The 21766-nt window shown below is 43.5% G+C and overlaps 1 long non-coding RNA gene across 3 annotated transcripts in view; it reads left to right on the top strand.

Annotated features, from left to right (window-relative positions):
* Positions 1-21766, top strand: part of LOC112671412 (uncharacterized) — a 180890-nt gene that overhangs the window by 139976 nt on the left and 19148 nt on the right. For all 3 annotated transcript variants that reach the window (XR_007413769.1, XR_007413770.1, XR_007413768.1), the window contains 4 exons: positions 5715-6179; positions 10407-10573; positions 18650-18940; positions 21339-21614. This is a non-coding gene — a long non-coding RNA (uncharacterized LOC112671412). The remainder of the gene's footprint in view (positions 1-5714; positions 6180-10406; positions 10574-18649; positions 18941-21338; positions 21615-21766) is intronic.

The raw sequence follows: 21766 nt of genomic DNA, 5'->3' as shown, positions 1-21766 counted from the left end.
GTCATTTCAATATCTCACTTCCTCTAAGTAGTCTTCCTGGATTGCCTTTCTCAAACACTTTGGTTCTTTTATGATGGTCTTGCCATTTATACAGGTGGTTCTCTTCTACTGTACCTGGTCCTCAAGGAACATTATAAATATTTCAAGCCCTGGGCCCTTTAAAGCATCAATTCTCTTGAATTATGAACAAAGAAAAAATTCAGAGCATGAAGTCCCTCTTTTAGGCTGAGGAGAAGGGGAGGAGGATTCTGTGTGGGAACTGTCTCCTCCAACAGCCTGGAAGCTTTGGTCTCCTCTCTTTCCACAGGGCGTACCCAAGGCTTGCTGAGGAGAAGGGTGAACTAGAAAGTGAGTGGGAGGCAGGTGGTGTGCAGCCCAGGCCCCTCAGCCCACTTTTCTGTAGGAAGCCAAGCAGAAGACAGTTGGGGGGGGGAGGGTTGTAGCCTAAAAGTCTGGGGGACACTTTGCATGGCCACGACCTGTTGCTGTCCTCAGCTCAGAAGACACAGTGCCTAAGGGAAAGTGTGGGACTTCCTTCTGCTTGGCTTTTGGAGACTGATGGGTTCGGGTCACACAGGAAGGCTGTGATGCAGACAGTACACCCTCAGTTCACCAGGTACCCCATCCTGGGCCCTGTACTTTGGTCAGGCCACCCCATTCCAGACCCTTGGTATCCATGCTGTCCTGGCCAGGACAAGGAGATTTTTGCAGATAAGGAGAAGGGCTAGGCCAAGTCTGAGAGGCGGCATGGGTACATTGACAGCTAAATATTTGCCTCACAAATTTCAACAGTGATCCCAAAGGGTGCAATGTCTGCATATTGAAAATCTGCCAGTTACAAAACTGTAACATTACTCTTTTAAATGTATCCAATGACATATAAATAGCATAGCAATTCGATACTCACCATCAGCTGTTTAAAAAATACCTAATAAGCTCTTCCTTACTAACAGAAATCTTATATTATTCCTCTTTCTCCTTGAATATGCATTTTCATTCCAATTCCCCCAGATATTTGCATCCTAATATATTTTTATGCTTATCATACTCTGTAGTAAAAATATGTATACACAAGTTAACTTTAAAAATCTCCTGTGATCATAAACTCCAGGTATTAAAAAGTTTCTAGATTATCCATGAAAATAGCTCCAGGTGTTAAAAAAAAAGTTTCTAGTTTGTTCATTAAAATAGTCTTCCTATAAAATTGATCAAAACACTAATGGATTTTAATAAATATTTAAGAAAAATACAATGTTAATAGATTGTTTAGATAATACAATGTTTAGATAATACAATAGATAATACAAAGTTTTTTATTTCAATTTTGGTATAGTTACTATACAGTGTTGTATTAGTGTCAGGTGTACAATATAGGGATTCAACAATTCTCTATATTATTCAGTGCTCATCCTAAGTATACTCTTAATCCCCATCACCTGTTTCACCCATCCCGCTACTCATCTCCCCTCTGGTAACCACCAGATTGTTCTCTATCTAGTTAAGAGTCTGTTTTTTGGTTTGTCTCATTTTTTTCTTCGTCCTTTTGTTTTATTCCCTAAATTACACATATGAATGAAATCATTTGGTATTTCTCTTTTTCTGATGGACATATTTTACTCAGCATAATACCCCCTAGCCCCATCCACGTTGTTGTAAATGCAAGATTTCACTCCTTTTTATGACCGAGTAATATTCCATTGTCTATATATGCCACATCTTTATCCATTCATCAGTTGATGCACACCAGGCTATTTCCATAATTCTGCTGTTGTTCATTATGCTGCAATAAATACAGGGTGCATAGATCTTTTTGAATTAGTGTTTTTGTATTTTTTGGGTAAATACCTAGTAGTGGAATTGCTGGATCATATGGTAGCTCTATTTTTAATTTTTTGAGGAATCTCCATACTGTTGCAAATGCATCTTTTAATGACACAGGAAAGATCTCTTTTATGCTTGCTCCTTTATCCATGAATAAACATTATTTATTGTTAGAATGGGACACTGCTTAGCTTCAATTCGATTGCTATTTTTCATTCCTTATAGATGTACATGCTAAGAAAATATGTCTACAGAAATATGATGGGAAGAGGGGGGCACTTAATGGGATGAGCACTGGGTGTTATGCTATATGTTGGCAAATCGAACTCCAATAAAAAAATATACCAAAAAAAAAGAAATATGATGGGAAGAAAAAGAGTTTTGTTGTAGCAGTGAGACTCAATTCTTTGAACCCCTTCCCAGTTATATGCCAAGATCATATAGTGATCTATCATCAAAAATCATTTTTAATGATCTATCAGCTGACAATTTAATTAGATCCTCCATCAATTTACCTGAATGCAAAGAATGGAGAATCAACTTCCTGGGGAAATTTATTCTTGGTCATTGCACTCATTCAGGTTTCTCAATTTCTAGAAAGTATATGAAAAAGTATATCTACTCTCACTTATGGATGACTATTGATTGCATCCTGCACTTTCTCACATTAAAGTGCTTTGTTTAACCGATATACTCTGAAAGGGTTCAGAAAAGGAAAATATTGTTAATTTTAACATATCTTGCTAATACAAAGTCTTTTTAAAATTCATATTACACACACACTTGGAGCTACAAAACAAGTTCATTCAATTTATGGATTTTGCTCACCATTTAGCTTAATTAGTTAAGCCAAAACTCACTGTCAAACCAAATGGCCAAATCAGACTCTCAATCAGAAAAAACTCAGACTTCATTTTTAAAAAAATATTTTATTTATTTATTCATGAGAGACACACAGAGAGAGATAGAGACATAGGCAAAGGGAGAAGCAGGCTCCCTGTGGGAAGCTTGATGTGGGACTTGATCCCAGGACCCCGGGATCATGCCCTGAGCTGAAGGCAGATGGTCAACTACTCCACCACCCAGGCACCCTCAGACTTCATTTTTTAATTCAAATAAATATGTTGACATGCATCCTGGAGACAATCTCACTTATGAATTCTATTTCTGGTAGAGGGAAAACGAGGCACAGAGGCTTGCCACGAGCTTGTCACTTGTAGGAAGTAAGGTGCTGCTAGCTTGATATTTGATCTGGGCACTCTCTTTGTTTTACTTTTAGGGGATCCTCCCACAGAAAGGATGCATCATTTGACAGTGGTCAGGGAATGGAAGAGGTGCGATTGTTAAATAAAAAATATCTTAAATTGTCCCTTTGTTTGATACCCTGGAGGTGTTAATCTCCTGGGAACCATGTACCGTAGGAATGAAAGCTCAGGGAGGGTAAAGGGAATCCTTGGCTTTTGAGAGGAAGAAGTGGGATTGGAGAACCCATAGGAGAAGCTTCAACCAGGAGATGTTCTCTGGGAGACCCGTTTTAGGAAAAATAGATGTAGAAGTTGAAAATCTAGAATTAGATTTCCTTAAACCACCTGTGTCCACATATCTTTTGGAAAGTCTTAGGTTACCCCTGGCCACACAGCATGCCCTGGTTTGAAGACCACTGGACGAACCCTAAGGAGTGACAGTGTGTCCAGACCCAGAGGTAGGCCATATTGTCCCTCACCTCTCACATCTGATGTCACTCACCAGACACTTACTGAGAGTCAGGCACAGGACTGGATCCCATGGGGAAAAAGTACACTCTCTGCTCCTGCCTATAAGGAGTCCATTTATTAGAAGCAAGTCACTAAGCCCAGCTCACATGCAAGGGGAGGAGACTAGCTACGGCATGGATGCCAGGAGGTGAGCATCATTGGGAGCCATCTCAAAAGCTGCCTGTCATGGTACTTCATGCTTTTTCCAACTCAGATGTGAGTCTGGTTGCTTGCTGGGGAAAGAGGAATAATCTCACCCCACAGCTTGTAACAGAAATAATAAAAGTAATAAGAAATGATAAAAGTTTTCACACATGTATGGAGACATTCACTACTATGTTGTTGATAATAACAAAAAATTGGAAAACAGGGCAGATGTCCCTTCAAAGGTCTAGGAAGTGACTGGGTAGTAGGTACCTTCCCCTTCCCACCCCAACCCCTGTTCAGCTCAATCAATTTAGGCCATGAAGTAGGAAGGGAGAAGTGAGCAGAGCAGAGTCTAACAGTTCCAGTCCTCCTTCACCCCCTCCCTTCGCTTTGGCCCACGGGAATGTGCAGAGGCTAGCTGTGAAGGCAGGTGAAACCAGAAATGGGGGACCTGCAGGGCCAGGGGGATGTGAAAGGACTGTGATAGCAAAGGGGATGAAGGACATGTTCTTTAGATGTGCCATCCTGGGAGAAACGGGGAGGTGTTGCTCAAGTGGTACCAAGTTTCAGTTATGCGAGGTGAAGCTCTGGGGATCCGATATCCAGCATGGTGACGATAGTTAATGATACTGTATCATATACTTGAAATTAGCTAAGAGGGTAGATCTTAAGTGTTTTTACTACACACATGCACACACACAAGAAAAGGAAAGAAAAGGAAGGGAAGGGAAAGGGAAGGGAAGGGAAGGGAAGGGAAGGGAAGGGAAGGGAAGGGAAGGGAAGAGAAGGGAAGGGAAGGAAAAGAAAGGAAAAAAAGAAAAGAGCATGGTAACTATATGAGTTGATGGAGTTATTAATCAGCCTGAATGTGGTGATTATCTAACAATGTACACATATACCGGATCATCAGGTTGTACACCTTACATAGACAAACTTGTCAATTATACCTCAATAAAATGGGGGGGGGGGAGAGGCCAGGAAATGGCTTCCTATCAAGTAGAGGAAGAGAACTAGCTGCTCTTTTGTGTGCATGCTCTGTCTCTCTGTTTCTCTGTCTCTTGCTTACACACATCATTTCATCAATTATAAATCTATCTGTAAAATACTTGAATCCATATTTCTTCTAAACATCAGCACTAAGAATTTTTTTAAAATACTGAACAGCCAGGTGTAATATGAAGAAATGCACATTTCTTTACTTCCTTCTACATTTCCCCATCTATTTCTTCTGTGTATGTGTTGTGGGATCTGGGATATGAGGAACCAAAGTATTACTTTTAAATTGTGGACATTCTACACTCTTTATGTTCTTTTCAAAAATTGCTATTTACATGTTTTGAAACTATATTTACAATAATCATTTAAACTTTGTTGTATCCCTAAATATCTTCAATGCCTGCCAACACTCCTTTGTATTATGACCTTCCCATTCTTAAAAAAAAAAAAAAAAAAAAGATTTTATTTACTTATTCACGAGAGGCACACAGAGAGAGGCAGAGACCCGGCAGAGGAAGAAGCAGGCTCCCTGTGGGGAGTCTGATGCGGGATTCGATCCCAGGACCCTGGGATCACGACCTGAGCCAAAGGCGGATGCTCAACCACTGAGCCACCCAGGTGCCACTTGACCTACCCATTCTTTGGTTCATTTTCCTTCACCTCTCCATTGGTTGGAGTGGATCTTAAAGCAGTATTTTCAGGAAAGATGTTCCTGAGAATATCTAAGAATGCTTTTTTCTGAAACATTCATATGTGAATAATAAAATTGCAGTTTGACCAAGTTAGAACGTTTTCCCTTAAAACCTTGGAGACATTGTGTCACTTGTCTTCATCATCTCTTGCTAGTTGTTGAGATGCTTGAAGAAGGCTGATTTTTCATCATTTGATTATAATAACTTTGCACTGCTTGAAGATTTTTTCCTTTGTCCTTCTTTTTCTAGATTCTTGCCAAGATGTGCTTACTTATTGGTCTCTTAATTGATTTGTTCTGTGCAGTTGATTGAATAACATCCCCTCAAATTTCGCATCTACTTGGAATGTCAGAATGTGACCTTACTTGAAAATAAGGTCCTTAAAGATACAACTGCCTACAAATGAAATCACCCTGAATTTAGGGCACCCTACATCCAATGACTGGTGTCCTTATTAAGAGAGAACACATAGACACAGAGATGAAGGCCAAGTAAAGACAGAAGCCGAGGTTGGAGTTACCTGCCACAAGTCAAGGATCACCTGGGGCCACGAGAAGCTGGAAGAAGCAAGGAAGGATTCTTCCCTAGAGCCTTTGGAGGGGGCATAGCCCTGCTGACATGTTAATTTTGGACCTAGCCTCCAACACTGTAGGAGAAAAAATGCTTGTTGTTTTAAGCCACCCACTTTGAGGTGCCATGTTACAGCAGCCCTGGGAAGCTAACGCCGTCTGGAATGCAGGAGTCTTTTCAGTTTATAAACCATTTTTAGGTGAGTACATTGATCAGTTTCTTGTTCAAGTCACCTATAGGTCATGAGTATGGTTTCTGCTGTGTCTTTAATACGTATTATATTCTCTCTCGTTTTTATCTCCTTATCTTGCCTTCTGCATCCTGGGAGAGCTTCTCAAGCACCAGGAAAAATCGAGAAAGACAGAAATGGGCAAAAGATTACAGAATGTCCTTTCAGTGGCTGTACATCAGGTGTTGTACAGAGGACTCTTCAGGGTTATTAGATCCAGTGAGATCCTGAGTCTGTCATTATTTCTTTTTTTCTAGGCTGGGTTACAACCCTGTAGTATGCAGAGAACTGCTAGAAATGCATATGATTCCTGTCCTTGTGAATGGGGAAAGGAAAGAGGGAACCAGTGAGGGGAGAGGGGGTCTGAGCACCCCTGGGTCAGGAGGGTTCCCCAAAAGGGTGTTCACAGAATCTTAGTTTTTCCCAAACAACCGATTTTGTGTGTGTGTGTGTGTGTGTGTGTGTGTGTGTGTGTGTGTGTGTACGGACTGGCTCTATGCCTAGTGGAATTCTTAATTTTTCTCCAGCATCTTGATTGTCACTTTTAAATGGTTCACCGCATCTTAGTGTAGCTTAAGCATTTGCCAAGGTGGCCAAGAAGAAAAAAGTGGTTCCCGGAATTCTGATCTTTTTAATCACTGCTCCAGACTGGTTCTGGGAACTGAGAGGCACCATCTGCAAAAGGCTTTTGGAGGAAATGGGGTGGGAAGTGGGGTGGGTGGAGTTGTCAGGGAGAAGAATATGTCCCCAGATCCATTAGAGCAGTCTAGTCTAGGTGGAGCTCCGCTTTGAGGAGAAAACCATTTTGTGGTGTCTTCACTAAGCCTAGAGATTTTAACTTCATTTCCAGGTCCATGCTTGCTGTTCCCTTCTTGATTTATTTTGTTTTTTTGGCTGTTGTAACAGGAAAATCTACTCCCTTTTCAAACAAACAGCACTGAGAAAGATAGGATCGGAGAAGGTTCTCACTTAAAGTCTCACTTCTAAGATTCCAGAAAAGAAGCTGCTTCTTCCACTCCTGGGCCTCTGGCTTGGTCCTCTCATAGCCTGCAGCATGGAGGAAAGCAGAGGGACCTTGATCCCATAGATGCATATTGGGGTCAAGTTCCACCTCCTCCATAAAGTCATCCCTGGCCACCAGCCCACTGTCCTGTCTCTGTTCCCTCTGAGCTCCTAACTCACTCACCGTTCCACTCATTTTTATATTTAATTCCGGACTTGGGTGAATTATATGAATAATACCACTTTCCAATCTGCAATTCTTGTTTTTCCAGCTATGAACTCCTCAACAGCAAGGACCCTCTCCTGGCTTCCCTTATGCTCACCACAGCCCTAAGCGTGACGCTGGACTCCTGGTAGGAGTTTGGTAAATAGCTGAGTTCACCTGAGTTCAGCCTGGCCACTGCGGCAGATAAAGGCCACTTAGAAGCGGTCCGACTGCAGGCTTTCCTGAGGCCCGAACTATGCCAGGCCCCCGGAGCATTACCTCCAAAACTCCCATGCGGGGGCCTGCTTTTGGGAAATCATGAGAAATGTTAAAATCACTTAAGAGGAAGAATTATTGCACCTACTGCATGGCACCCCACCCGAAGCCTTTCACGGTGCTTGGCCTCCTGGGCTAGCATCTTTTCTCCCCAGCACCTGTTTCTTTTTTCTCAAGTGAAGGATCCCTTATTGCTCTCTGGGTGCCCCCACGTGTTCTATGCCTTCTCTTGGTTTTGGAGAAAGCACACCCTAACAAGCTTTGCCAAGCATCTTCATCCCTCTCCTTTGAGGAACTCTTTCAAATGTTCTCTTTCTCAGAAGGTCCTTCCTTACTGGGTAGAGGAGAGAGGAGGAAATGTTCCTTCTCTCCTTGTGCAAATGATTCTGTTCTGTTGAAAGCTATAAATACGAACTCGGTCTATTAATGCACTTATTTGGCAGGTAAAGATATTGATTCATGTAATTCCACTGTCATCTGGGGATAGTTCTTGTGCTTCCTCTGGGGTCTCTGTATGGACTTTCTGGGGCTAAGATGTCTGCAGTGTCTGTGTCTCCGCTTTCTCTTTTCTTTGTCCCTGGGGAGTTCATTCTTCTGTAGAGTCTCTGTTCTCCCCATCTTTTCCCTTCTCCTATTCAGATTGGCTCCTAAGAAAAGATTAGAGAGGTAAGACCCAAATACCATGCTTATGTCCTAGTGGGGGCAGGTAATGGAGGGAGAGGTCACATCAACTGAGTAAATCCCATAGAGCAATACCAGAGACAGGATGGGGATAAGGGTAAGGATAGGGCTGCTTTTTAGCAAAAGGCCTCCCTGGTGCCCCAGAAATTCACATACTTATCCAAACACTCTTTTAGGTGCCCTGGACTTGTTCAGAGTAGACATGGCTCCATCCAAGTCTGCAGTGTTTGGACTAACAGTCTCACCACAGAATCGATCAGAAAATTCTAGAGCTGAAAGGAAGGTTAGACCCCCGCCCTCTCCTCTAGCCTGCATGCCTTGCTTTGCTGATGAGAAAACCAAAGCCCTGACAGAAATGATGAATGGTCCTTCAATTTTTTAGGGCAGAGCTTGGCCTGGAGCCCTGGCTTCTTATTCTCCCCCCAAAGCTTGCTCATTATTCTTCTTTCCCCAGGTTTCATGGGTAGACTCAGTTGTTTACTTTTAGAATCAGCTCTTCTAGTGTCACAAAAAATGTCCTGCAGGCATCTTTTTGAGATAGTGTTGGATTTATAAAGCAACTGAGTAGAGAATTGACATTTTTGCAGTGATGGATCTTTCTCTCTGAGAATATGGTATAGCTCTGCATTTTTTCAAGTTCCTTTTATATGTTAAATTTTTGTTTTAGGGGCACCTGGATGACTCAGCTAGTTAAGCGTCCAACTCTTGATTTCAGAACAGGTCATGATCTCAGGGTTGTGAGATGGAGCCCTGCGTCACGCTCCCTGCTGTGGTGTGGAGCCTACTTAAGGTTCTCTCTCTCCCTCTCTCTCTGCCCCTCTCCCTGCCCCCTTTCCTTTCTCTTAAACATTTTTTTTGTTTTAAATTTTTATTACTGAAGTATTGTTGACACACAATGTTATATTAGTTTTGGTGTACAGCATAGTGATTTAACGATTCTGTACACAATGCTCAGCACCATAAGTGTAGTTACCATCTGCCACTACACATGTATGTTAAAGTTTTCTTCATATATTTCTTGCACATTTTGAGGCTTATTCCAGACTATTTTATATTTTAGTTACTGTTGGAAATTCTTCCACTGTGTCTTTTAACTGAATAATATTTATATGTAAAAAAGCTATCATTTACTACATATGAATTTTATAACTGGCTTCATTACCCATTTCTCTTATTTGCAATTCAGTAGATTCTCTTAGGTTTTCCAGATATATAATCATGATGGTTATACATCATAATCATGATACTTGTACAAATTGTGACAATTTTGCCTCTTATTTTCATATTTTACACCTCTAACTTCTTTCCTAATTCTAACTTCTTGCTTACTTGTATCAGCTTGTATCTGCAGAGTTTTTAAAGAATAATGGTAGCATGCATTCTTGTCTTTTATTCTGACTTCAATGGAACTGCTTTTAGTGCTTTCCTTTTAGGCAAGATGATAACTTTTGAGGAAGATCTATTTTACCATGCCAAAAAAGAATCTATCTATTCCTCTTTTATTAAGATTTTTAAAATCTAGAATGAGTGTTGAATTTTATTCAGTTCCTTGTCTGCATCTATAGAAATAATTAAATTTTCTCCTTAGATTTTTTAAAATATAGTGAATCATATTAATGGATTTTTCTAATATTGAACCATCCTTGCATTCCCAGAATAAATCCCACTTGTATATAGGTATTATTCTTCAAATGTGCCACATGAATCTGTTTATTAAAAATTAATTTAGGAATATTGCCTCAATATTCATTTGTGAGCTTGACCAGTAGGTCTAATCCAGTGTTTACTGGACAACTGGATCCATGTTGTGCTATGTCAAACAAATCATTTGTAAGCTCCAGCAGCCAGCCTCAAGAATGACCTCCAATGATCCCCATGTCCTAGTGTTTACACCTTTTGTGTAGCCCCCTGCTACACCGTTACAGAGTTTGTGCAATTGAAAGCACATAGGAGAATCTCACTTCTGAGATTAGGTTGTAAAAGACTATGGCTTCTGTCTCACATGGTTTTTTTGTTTGCTGGGTCTCTCCTAGATCATTTGCTCTAGGAGAAGCAAGCTGCCATGTTGTGGAAAGGCTCATGTGTCAAGAAACTAAAATCTCCACTGATAGCTAGCAAGAAACTGAGGACTGCTCCTGGATGCCTGACTCTCAGAAACTGCAGTAACAAATGTTTTTGTTTAAAGCCAGGGAGTGTTGAGGTAATTTGTTATGCAGCATTAGATAACAAATGCATATGTTTTCTTTATTTTCAGTTTTCCAAAGCAGTTTACACAGCATTGGAGGGAAGACTTGCTCTAGGGCTTAAGTAATGGATGTACTTTAGCTCTGTGGAGATAAGGGGAAAGGCATTCTGGGAATGGGAATTAATGAGAAGAGATAAAATGTGCATGGGTAACAGACATCTACAGAAAACTTTGGTGAACAAGAGCAGAATACACATTCTTCTTAAGCATACATGGAACATTCTCCAGAATAGAATATATGCCAGGCCTTAAAACAAAGCTCAATAAATGTAAAAGGATTGAAATCATACAAAGTATATTCTCTAGTCATAAGTGTGAAATTGGAAATTAATAATAGGAAAAAACTGGAGAAAGTCACAAATATGCAGAAATTAAATAACATACTACTAAATAACCAATGGATAAAAGTAGAAATCACAAGGGAAATCAGAAGATACTTTGAGTAAAATGAAACATAGCATACCAAAAGCAGTGCTTAGAGGGAATTTTATAGTTATAAAAAATTCCACTGAAAAAGAGGAATGACCTCAAATAAACAACCCAAACTTGCACCTTAAAACACTGGACAAAGAAGAGCAAACTAAACCCAAAGCAAACAGAAGGAAGAAAATATTATGACTAGAACATAGGTTAATGAAATAGAGGTTAGAAAGACAACAGAGAAAATCAACAAAATTAAAAGTTGGCTCATTATAAAGATAAAAAAAATTGACAAGTCTTTTTAGCTAGATTGATCAAGAAAAAAGAAGACTCAGAATACTAAGACCAGAAATTGAAGAAAGGATATTATGGGCATTACAGAGATAAAAGGCTATCAATAGCATCATGAACAACTATATGGCAGCATATTAGATCACTTCATTGAAATTGATAAATCCCTAGAAAGACACCTACTACCAAAACTGACTCAAGAAGAATAGAAAATCTGAATAGACCTAAAACAAGTAAAGAGATTGAATTAGTAATTTAAAAATTTCCCACAAAAAATATTCCCTCAACTAGATGGCTTTCCTGGTGAATTCTGCCACACATTTAAATAATTAATACCAGTTCTTCACAAACTCTTCTAAAAATAGAAGAGGATAGAACACTTTCTAACTCATTCTATGAAGTCAGTGTTACCATGATACCAAAACCAGACAGATACATTACCAAAAAAGAACACTACAGACTAATATCTTTTAAGCATACAGATGCAAAAACCTTCAATAAAACATTAGCAAATAAATCCAGCAATACATAAAAAGGATAATGCATATGACCAAGTAGGATTTACCCCAGATATACAAGATTGGTTTAAAATCTGAAAATCAATTAATGTAATACACCGCAACAGAATAAAGGACCAAAACTTTATGATCATCTCGATAGATAGAGAAAAAGCGTTTGACAAAATTCAACACCTCTTTATGATAAAAACACCCAAGAAACCAGGAATAGAAGGGAAATTCCTCAATCTGATTAGCATCTACAAATCCCCACATCTAACATACTTAATGGTAAGAGGCTGAGTACAACTCTGTAGGATTAAGAACAAGACAAGAATATCTACTCATCACTTATAAACATTCTAGCCAGGGAAATTAGGCAAGAAAAAAAAAAAAAAAAAGAAAGGTATCAAGATTTGAAAGGAAGCAGATGACATAATTTATATAGAGAACATCTTAAATAACCCATGAATAAACTATTAGCTCTAATAAATGAGTTAGCGAAGTTTCAGGATACATGAAAAATACTTAAAAACCAGGACGCCTGGGTGGCTCAGTGGTTGAGCATCTGCCTTTGGCTCAGGGTGTGATCCCAGAGTCCCACATCGGGTTCCCAGCAGGAAGCCTGCTTCTCTCTCTGTGCCTATGTCTCTGCCTCTCTCTCTGTGTCTCTCATGAAAAAATAAATAAAATCTTAAAAAAAGAGAAAAATATACAAAAATCAATTGTATTTCTATCACAATGAGTAAACTGAAAACTCAATTAAGAAAAAATCCATTTATAATAGCATCAAAAAATAAAATACTTAGAAATAAACTTAACTGAAGCGCTACTCTGAAAACTATAAAATATTGTTGAAGGAAATTTAAAAATACTTAAATAAATAGAAAGGCCCATGGATTGAAACACATAATATTATTCCCAAATTAACCTACAGATTCAACATAATCCCTATCAGTATTCCAGTTGATTTCTTGGCTGAAATTGACAAGCTGATCCTAAAATTTATATGAAAATGCAAGGAATCCATATTAGCCAAAATAAACTTGAAAATGAGGAACAAAGTTGGAAGATTTATACTGACAGATTTCAAAACTTACTAGAAATGTAATCAGGACAGTGTGGTATTGGCCTATGAGTGGACATATGGATCAATGGAACAGAATTGAGAGTCCAGAACTACATTCTCAACTTTATGGTCACATGATTTTTGATAAGGCTGCCAAGATAATGAAATTGGGAAAGGAATTGTCTTTAAAACAGTGTTGGGCCTGCTGGGTACACACATGTATAAAAATGATGTTGAACCCCTACCCCATACCACATACAAAATTTACTCAAAATAGCATCAAAATGAAAAACTTTTGTGCTTCAAAGAATACAGTAAGAAAGTGAAAAGGCGACCCACAAAATGAGAGAAAATTTTTTACAAATCATATATCTGATAAGTAAGGGATTTGTATCTAGAATATATGAAGGACTCCTACAACTCAATAATAAAAAGACAACCCAATTTAAAAATGGGCAAAGGATCATAAGAAGAATTTCTCCAAAGAAGATATACAAATTATTATAAGCACATGAGAAGATGCTCAACCTCATTAGCCGTCAGGAAATGCAAATCAAAACCACAATGAGATACCATTGCACACCGGATAGAGCTATCTAGGATAGTTTAATAAAAAACACAGATAATTACAAGTGTTGGCAAAGATATGAAGAAATTAATCCTCATACACTGCTGGTGAAAATTTAAAATAGTACAGCTGCTTTGGAAAAGCAGAGAACTACCATTCTGGCATTTCCTCAAGTGGTTAAACAGAGTTACCACATGACCCAATGATTGCACTCCTAGGTATCTACTTGAGAAGTGAAAATATGTACCCACATAAAAAATTTTACATAAATCTTCATAGAAGCATTATTCATAATAGTCAAAAAGTAGAAACAACCCCAGTGTCCATCAACTGACAGATCAATAAATAAAATATGCAATATTTGTGCAATGGCATATTATTTAGCAATAAAAAGAAATGAAATACTAACACATGCTACAATGTGGATGGAATTGGAAAAAATCATGCTAAGTGAAAAACCGGTCACAAAGGACCACATATTGTACGATTCCATTTATATGAAATGTCCAGAATAGACAAATATATAGAGACAAAAAGTAGATAAGTGGTTGCCTAGGGCGGGGGGGCAGAGGGCAGGAGAGTTTGGAAGGTGATGGACGAGAGGTGTACAAATTTTTTTGAAGGCGTAATGAATATATGCTAAAATTGATTGTCGTGATGCATGCATAGCTCTGAATATATGAAAAGCCATTGAATTGTATAGTGAACTGTACAATTTAAAATACTTTAAAAAATACAGTTCACTATACTTTAAAATGTATAGGGAACTGTAGAGCATGTGGATTATGTCTCAATAAAGCTGTTTAAAATTGTGTGGGGGGAATCAGGGATCAGTTTGAGATCCAAACTGCATGTGTGTGTTGTGAGGAGGTTGGCCAGGATTGGCACAATAGGACACAAGGATGGAGCAGTGCAGGGGCCCCAGCTCAGAGACAGGGGATGCACACTACTTGCCATTAAGAAAAAAGTTGGACGTGGATGGCAAATAGATTTTGTCTTGGGTGCCATCCTTGGCCGATAGCCAATAGCAGGTAGTGGCTACCTCCTGTGCTGTACTGGGTCTGAAGAGGAGTCTGGTTTCCAGGGAAAGGTACCAGGCTTGGCTACCAATGTCTGCACAGTAATGACAACTAAGATTTCTTGAATAGGACCTTGGTACTAAGCGCTGTCCTAAGTACTTCATGAGCTGCATCCCATTTAATTCCCTTCAGTGTCCGAAGGTGGGTACCATCACTATCTCCAGTTTATAAAGGAGAAAGAGCCAGCAACACTGGCTCAAGGTCACATGGCTGGGTAATGGCAGAGTCAAGGGTCAGGGCCTAGAGGGTTGACACCAAAGTTCTCTGGTGACTCTGAGCCACAGTGACTTTCCCAAGAGCATGGGAGCCTACCCTTTAAATCTGCCAGCTGGCAGAGGCCACCCTTCCTGGACATGACTAAAGGTGTGTTTGGGAAGACCCATCTGCTTTAAAAATCTTTCCCGAGATCTGGAAACCCAATGGATTTCACTCCTTGGGGTGGTGTTAGCCATTCAGGTCCCCTGAAAGGAGTCACAACTCATCAGTCAACGTCTTCTGGGGATTTACAGTGAGTAGCTGGCTGCAGGGCCTGGGGGAACAGAAGCCAGGAAAAATGTCCTGGGGGATAAGGGATAAAGACAGCAAGTCATGGGGCGCACACACACACACACACACACACACACACACATCCAACCCCCACAATCACACCTGTAGCATCTGGTGACTTTGCCTGAGCCCTTCCATGTGAGGAGTTCCCAAGGATGCTTTGCACTCGCATGTGACCTTTGGGGCTAAGCTACAAGTGGGCAGGAGACTACAAGCGGACATGAGTGCAGTGGCCTGGATGTGGGGATGCTTGGCCTTCCCGGGTGACCTGAGTGTGGAGTGCCTTTTGTTTCAGGGGCAATGGGCAGTTTGTTATTTAAAAGACAAAAGAAACTCACCGCCCTGACCATCCTCACACTGAGACTGAGACCCACGAGGCCTGGCACCTTACAGAGTTGCCTGTCCAGCCTTCCTGAGGTTCTTCTGGGGACAATCAGCATCCTGGCAGGGACCCCCAGTTGCCATGTGCTTGGCATTCACCTTTAGGAGAGAGCTGGGCCTCTCTCCCTCAGAACGGAATTAGACCTATGGACTCCGAGCCCTCCGCCTCCCCCAAGTCCTGGCAGGCTGTGCTCCTGTGCAGGGGGCGGATGGGGAGGAGTCCTGGATGAACAGATGCAGAGGTAGTGACTTAGTGGAAGGGTGAGGCAGGGAAGTGTTGGTTGGCTGTGAAATGGGGGGAAACGTAAGTGCAGGGAGAGATGGGACAAATGCAAACATGGAATTGTGGAAGCTGGCAAACACAGGTAGGGGTGTGAGCGGCCTCACACCCCGGTTCATCCCAGCTTGTTCTCGCCTTCTCAGATTTCTCTACCTTCTTCTCCAGGTTTGCTTTCGGCATTACCTGGGTTTATGTATCAGCTCTGCCACTTACCACTTGTGGGTCCTTGGGTAATTTATCCTCTGAATCTTGGTTTCCTTGCCTGAGGGAGACTATGGCACTGTTGTTGTAAAGGTAAAACAAGGTGACGTGTGAAGCACCTAGCACAGAAAGGGCATAGTAGCATTTGATAAATGATATCTATCCTACTACAGATATTTTTAAAAAGATTTTATTTATTTATTCATGAGAGACACAGAGAGAGAGAGAGAGGCAGAGACATAGGCAGAGGGAGAGGCAGCTCCCTGCGGGAACCTGATGTGGGACCCGATCCCAGGACTCTAGGATCACACCCTGAGCTGAAGGTAGACGCTCAACCACTGAGCCACCCAGGTGTCCCTAGTATAGATATGTTTAAGTTATTTTTAATGGGACGCCTGGGTGGCTCAGTTGGTTGAGCATGTGACTCTTGATTTCGGCTCAGGTCATGAGATTGAGCCCCATGTCCAGCTCCGCACTCAGTGGGGAGTCTGCTTGAGATTCTCTCTCTCTCTCTCCCTCTGCCACCCCTCACATTCGTTCTCTCTCTCTCAAATAAATAAACCTTTTTAAAAAAGTTATTTTTAACCTAACACAAAATTGACCATCTTAGCCATCTTTAAGTGCACACTTTAGTGGCATAAAGCACATTTACAATGCTGTGCGACCATCTCCACTATCCATTTCTAGAACTTTCAATCATCCCAAATAGAAACTCGGTACTCATTAAGCAATAACTCCCCATTCTCTCCTTACCTCAGTCCCCAGCAACCTTTAATCTATTCTCCATGTCTATTAATTTGTCTATTCTAGATATTTCATGGAAGTGCAATCATACAATATTTGTCCTTTTGTGGTTGGCTGATTTCACTTAGCATGATGTTTTCAAGCTTCACCTATGTTGTGGCACATGTCCAAACTCCCCTCCTCTTTCAGGCGGACTATCATTTTACTGTATGGACGAGCCACATTTTCTTTATCCATTTATCTGCTGATGGACATTTGGGATTCCACCTTTTGACTATTGTGCCTATATTAGACATCACAGCCACTCTGCAAGGGAGCAACTGAACATTGGGGAATCAGAACACAGACCCTGGAGCAACCCTGCCTGAAGCCCACCCTGGGATGGTCTTAACCTCTTTAAGCCTCAGTTTTCTCATCTGTGAAATAGGGATATGAGGTCCTCCTGATGAGAGCTTGTGTGAGGAGGAAATGAGGCCATGCTTGCACGGTGGCTCCGATAGTCTCCGGTACCTGGTTAACTTTCAGAATGGTTAGCTGTCATCACTGTGTTGGGAACCGACACGTTTACCCAAGTACCATACCCAAGACTCACCTTGATGGACTGAAGTTGTATCTGGGAACTGGTGGCTCAAGGTGGAGAGTTGCAGAATGGAAAAGGGCTAGAAGGAATAGAGACATTAGAGGTTCACTCCTCCAACTTCCTCCTTTGACCCCTGGGGAAGCCAAGGCCTCAGGAAAGATAGGGAATGGCCAGAATGACGGGTAGAGCTGGAACCAAGTGCCTGCCCCCCATGACTAGAGCTTGGCCTTGGCTCCACTTCTGATCACGCCAGTTCCCCTCCCCCAACCAGCACCTCTCCCCTCCAGAGGTCACAACAGATGGGGGGCTGCTTCACCCAGTGGGATTCTCCTCCAACTTATGGGGCCTTAGGGACCCACCTTCCCTTTGACCTCAGCTCAGGCACAAGGCCAGCTGCTTGCCTCACTGTAACGTCTGCCTTTCCCCTCCCCACTTCCGCCTGGCTGGTAGGCAGCAGAGGGAGGGAGGGTGTCAAACAGGTTTACCTGAGAGGGTCTTTTCTGGCAGGGGTAGGGGGTAGGCATGGAGGAACGGAGGCCTGGCCAGCCCAGGGGTGGCGGGATGTCTGTTGTTTTGGGATTAAGTACCTGGGCTGGGCAAGCACATCTGTCGTTCAGCCGTTTGTGTTCCCTTTGTTCATTTCGCTGATTTTCTAGGAGGTTATTTTTAGAGAATTCCAGCCTAAGTTCTGCAAAAGGGGGGCAGGATGGGGTGCAGCCCAAACCTGGGCAGGAGAACAGGGCAGACAAGGTGACCTGGTGGCAGTGAGGACAAAAACCTTGGCGGAGGGAAAGGGACCAGCTGTCAAGCTGTCCCCTCCCCCTGGGGACACTTCTGCAGCTCATTGATGAAAGAATTTTTTGTTTGTTTGTTTGTTTACTCAAAGGTGCCCTGGGTACCTGGATGGCTCAGTGGTTGAGCATCTGCCTCCGGCTCAGGGTCAGGTCATGATCCCAGAATCTCTGGATGGAGTCCCACATGGGGTCCCCAGCAGGGAGCCTGCTTCTCCCTCTGCCTGTGTCTCTGCTTCTCTTTCTGTGTCTCTCATGAATAAATAAATAAAATCTTAAAAAAAAACAAAAACAAAGGCCAGGTCCCATCTCTCCCCCCATCTTCAGGGATCAGTCTCGCATAAGGAGGTGTTAAGGAGCTGGCTGGGGGGCGTCCATTGGGGAAGGCATGATGGGGGGCCCTGTGAGAGCTCCTGTCACAGCGCAGCCCTGCAGGGAGGGGGGCCAGAGGTCACAGGGGAGGCTGCACTGCGTGAGGAAAGGCCTGCAGGGGAGGTGAATTTTGTAAATCCGGTACCTACGACTTTGGGGTAAACCCTTGCCTTTTACTTCTGGCTCATTTTCTCCTCCTTTATCCTTCCCAGTGTGCTGGGCATCACCACAGGAAAGATGCTTTCTTCGGGGAGCTCGAAGTGCTGGTGGCATGGACCGGACAGTTGGGGCCCAGCCCCCTCCCCACCTGCCCGCCTCCCTGGAGACAGTCCTGGGAGGCAGGCGGGGAGCGGGGCTGGGGCGGGGCAGCGCGGCTCACCTGCAAGGCAGCGCGAAAACCAACACCCAGGGATGGGCCCGGAGGAAGGGAAGGATCCTGCCCCTGCTCCAGCAGCTGAAAGCGAGAAGCTGATAATAGCCAGGAGGCCTGAAATGCACCCACGGTAATCAAGCCATCTGGCAGGAGCCGGCGGGGAAGGAGGCCGCATCCGGCCTGCCAGGCCCCACGGGCCCAGGCCGTGGCCCAGCCCTGCCCCGGGAGCCGCAGGCTGGGGGGGCTCCTCTCCAGGCCGGGGGCGGCCTCTCACCTGCCGAGGCCGAGGGAGAGAACAGCCAAGGCCATCTCGTCCGGCCCCAGGGCTGCGCTGGGCTTAGCTTTCACTGGGACGAAGCCCTTGGGAGCCGCACCCTGGACCTTCCATTAGCTGGGGAGGTGGTTTGAAGGGCTTTGTGGGCTCCCAAACGCTCACAGCACCCCCAGCCCTTACCGAGGGCCAGGCACTGTTCTGAGAGGGTTTTTTTTTTTTTTTTTAAGATTTTATTTATTTCTTCATGAGAGACACAGAGAGAGGCAGAGACACAGGCAGAGGGAGAAGCGGGCTCCATGCAGGGAGCCTGATGCAGGACTTGATCCCAGGTCTCCAGGATCATGCCCTGGGCTGAAGGCGGGAGCTCAGCTGCTGAGCCACCCAGGGATCCCCTGTTCTGAGAGGTTTCGTCTAACTCTCCCCCCCGCCACCCCCCCACCCCCCCCCACCCCCGCTCTCCGAGTCCTCACAAGAACTCTGCGAGAGGGGAGTTATCTCCGTTGGACAGAGGGGAGGCCTGGGCAGGGGGCAGGCCTGGGCCTGGCCAGCACTTTGGCTCCCGAGCCCTGCCTGCCCTTCGCTGCTGGGCAGCGCTGCCCTGTTGCTCCATAGCCCAGGCTGGAGTTGAGAACCGGTCTTCCTTGTGCACTGGGAAAGCGGAGGTCCCTGAGATGTGGCCTGTGGGTGGTGAGCTGGGGCGGGTGATGGCATACCATCAGAATGGATGTCCCCTAACTTAAAGCAGGCAGGGGTCCCGTCCAACCTCACGCCCTCCACCCCCCGCCCCACCGAAGGTTAGTACAGTTAGATCTGAAGAGGTTGCTTGGGGTCACAAAGCTCGAAAATGATAAAACAGGCATCGTGGCTGAAGTTACTGGGACAGTCTGTCACTCCTATCAATTTCTCTGGGGAATAAAACTGGCCCTGGCCCTGGCACCCCTACCCCATCCACCTAAGCCCCCACAGTGGACAGCAGGGGCATTGGGTGGCAGGTGGCAGTCATCTGCTAGAGGTTTCCTGAGGGCAGGGGCCCCTGTTGACCTGACCACCATTTCCTGCCCACCCAGGGACCCCCCCTCCATCTGGTAAAGAAGATTGAGAAGAACTGGAGACACTTCAGTTTCTTGCCTTTCTGGCTCTCCTCCCCCTTGGTTGAGGGCTGATTGGTGTCCCTGGGGGCTTTTGACCTGTGGGCCTTACCCAGAGTTCAGCTTGGGTGGTGTTGGGACCAAGCCCCCAGCCAGGTCCCAAAGAGGAGTCTCTAGCCTAGGACTGAGGTATCTCCAGATGTACAGGAGCTTTGCCAGGTAATCATTGCAGGTAATGGCAAAGGCTTTGAACGAAGTGTCCAAACTGGTTTAACTCCTTTTTGGTATTTCTCTTATTTTGTGGATTTTAATTCACTTGCTAAGGACCTGCCCTGCCTTAATCTCTATTCCCTGAGGAATGAAAGATTAGATAGTTTTTTGTTTGTTTTGTTTGCTTAAGGGTCTATACTCCTGTTTCCTGGGTTGGGCTCAGCTAGTCTTTCTATAGGACCCCCGCCTCCCCGAGGGGGCCAGACAGGGAGTCTAGGGATGCTTGGGTCAAGGTCCAAATTACATTCAATGTTCCTTCTAAATCTATGGTTCCAACAATATTATTTGCCACCCAATGGCATTCAACCAACAGAAGATATAAGAGAAGAATTGCCCTTCAATTCTTAATCCGACAGCACCGATCAAACAATTATGGTATAGAAGGTGCTAGGCAAGAAGCATTTCTGTTTCCTGCCATGGAGGACTTTACAGTCTGAAAGACAGGTGAGACATACACGTACAACACGAAGTTCAGGATCAGCAAGAGAAACCGCAGCGCAGAAAGCAGTAGCGGGTTCATTGCCAAACGAAGGACATGGGAACAGTTTTCATACGGAAGAGTTTCACAGAGTAGCTAACGTAGCAAGACTTGTTCCTAACCAAAGGATACTAGCAAAAGGCATTGCCAACGTGAGTGATACTGTGAAGAATGAGGTCAGGGGAGAGAATTGGCTAGAATTGTTGGGGATGGGTTTGGTTTTGGAGGATATGTGTGTGTGGTGGGCATTTGCTGGACTTAGAGTTTCCTGTAGGTTTTCTTCCTTATTTTGGAGACTACCCTGCTCTCTTTCTGGGAGAGCCCCTATCCCTTTCAGCAACTGAGGAACTGTCAGCTGGGTTATAGGTGGGAATATCACATTTCTCCCTCTGTTCACTCAACCATAACGTTGGTCCAGGAATGGACCTGTGACCCAGTGACAGCCAAGGAACACACGAAACATCTGCTGGGGCCGTTTGGAGAGAAGAACGTTCTCTTTCTCACTGCTTGAACCTGGAGTTCACTTTGCAGTGCAAACTTCTTCCCACCAGAGGCATAGAGTCTGTCTGAGAGTGGCATCAACATAAAGGTAGCAAGACCAAGAGGTGATATCAGGTGCTAGTGACTTCTTACAAGACCCTGAATCAAGCCATGCCTGAAGACAGACCTACCCCTTGGACTTTTCAACTGTGTGGTCAGTATATTTCCTTTCTTCTTCTTCTTTTTTTTTTAAGATTTTATTTATTTGTACAGAGAGAGAAAATGAGGCAGAGACCCAGGGAGAGGGAGAAGCAGGCTGCATGCAGGGAGCCCGATGTGGGACTCTATTCCAGGTCTCTAGGATCA

This window comes from Canis lupus, chromosome 10 (genome assembly GCF_003254725.2).
Source record: "Canis lupus dingo isolate Sandy chromosome 10, ASM325472v2, whole genome shotgun sequence".
Taxonomy (NCBI): Eukaryota; Metazoa; Chordata; class Mammalia; order Carnivora; family Canidae; genus Canis; species Canis lupus.
The sequence above is the reverse complement of the archived record's forward strand: the minus strand, read 5'-3'. Positions and strand labels throughout refer to the sequence as shown.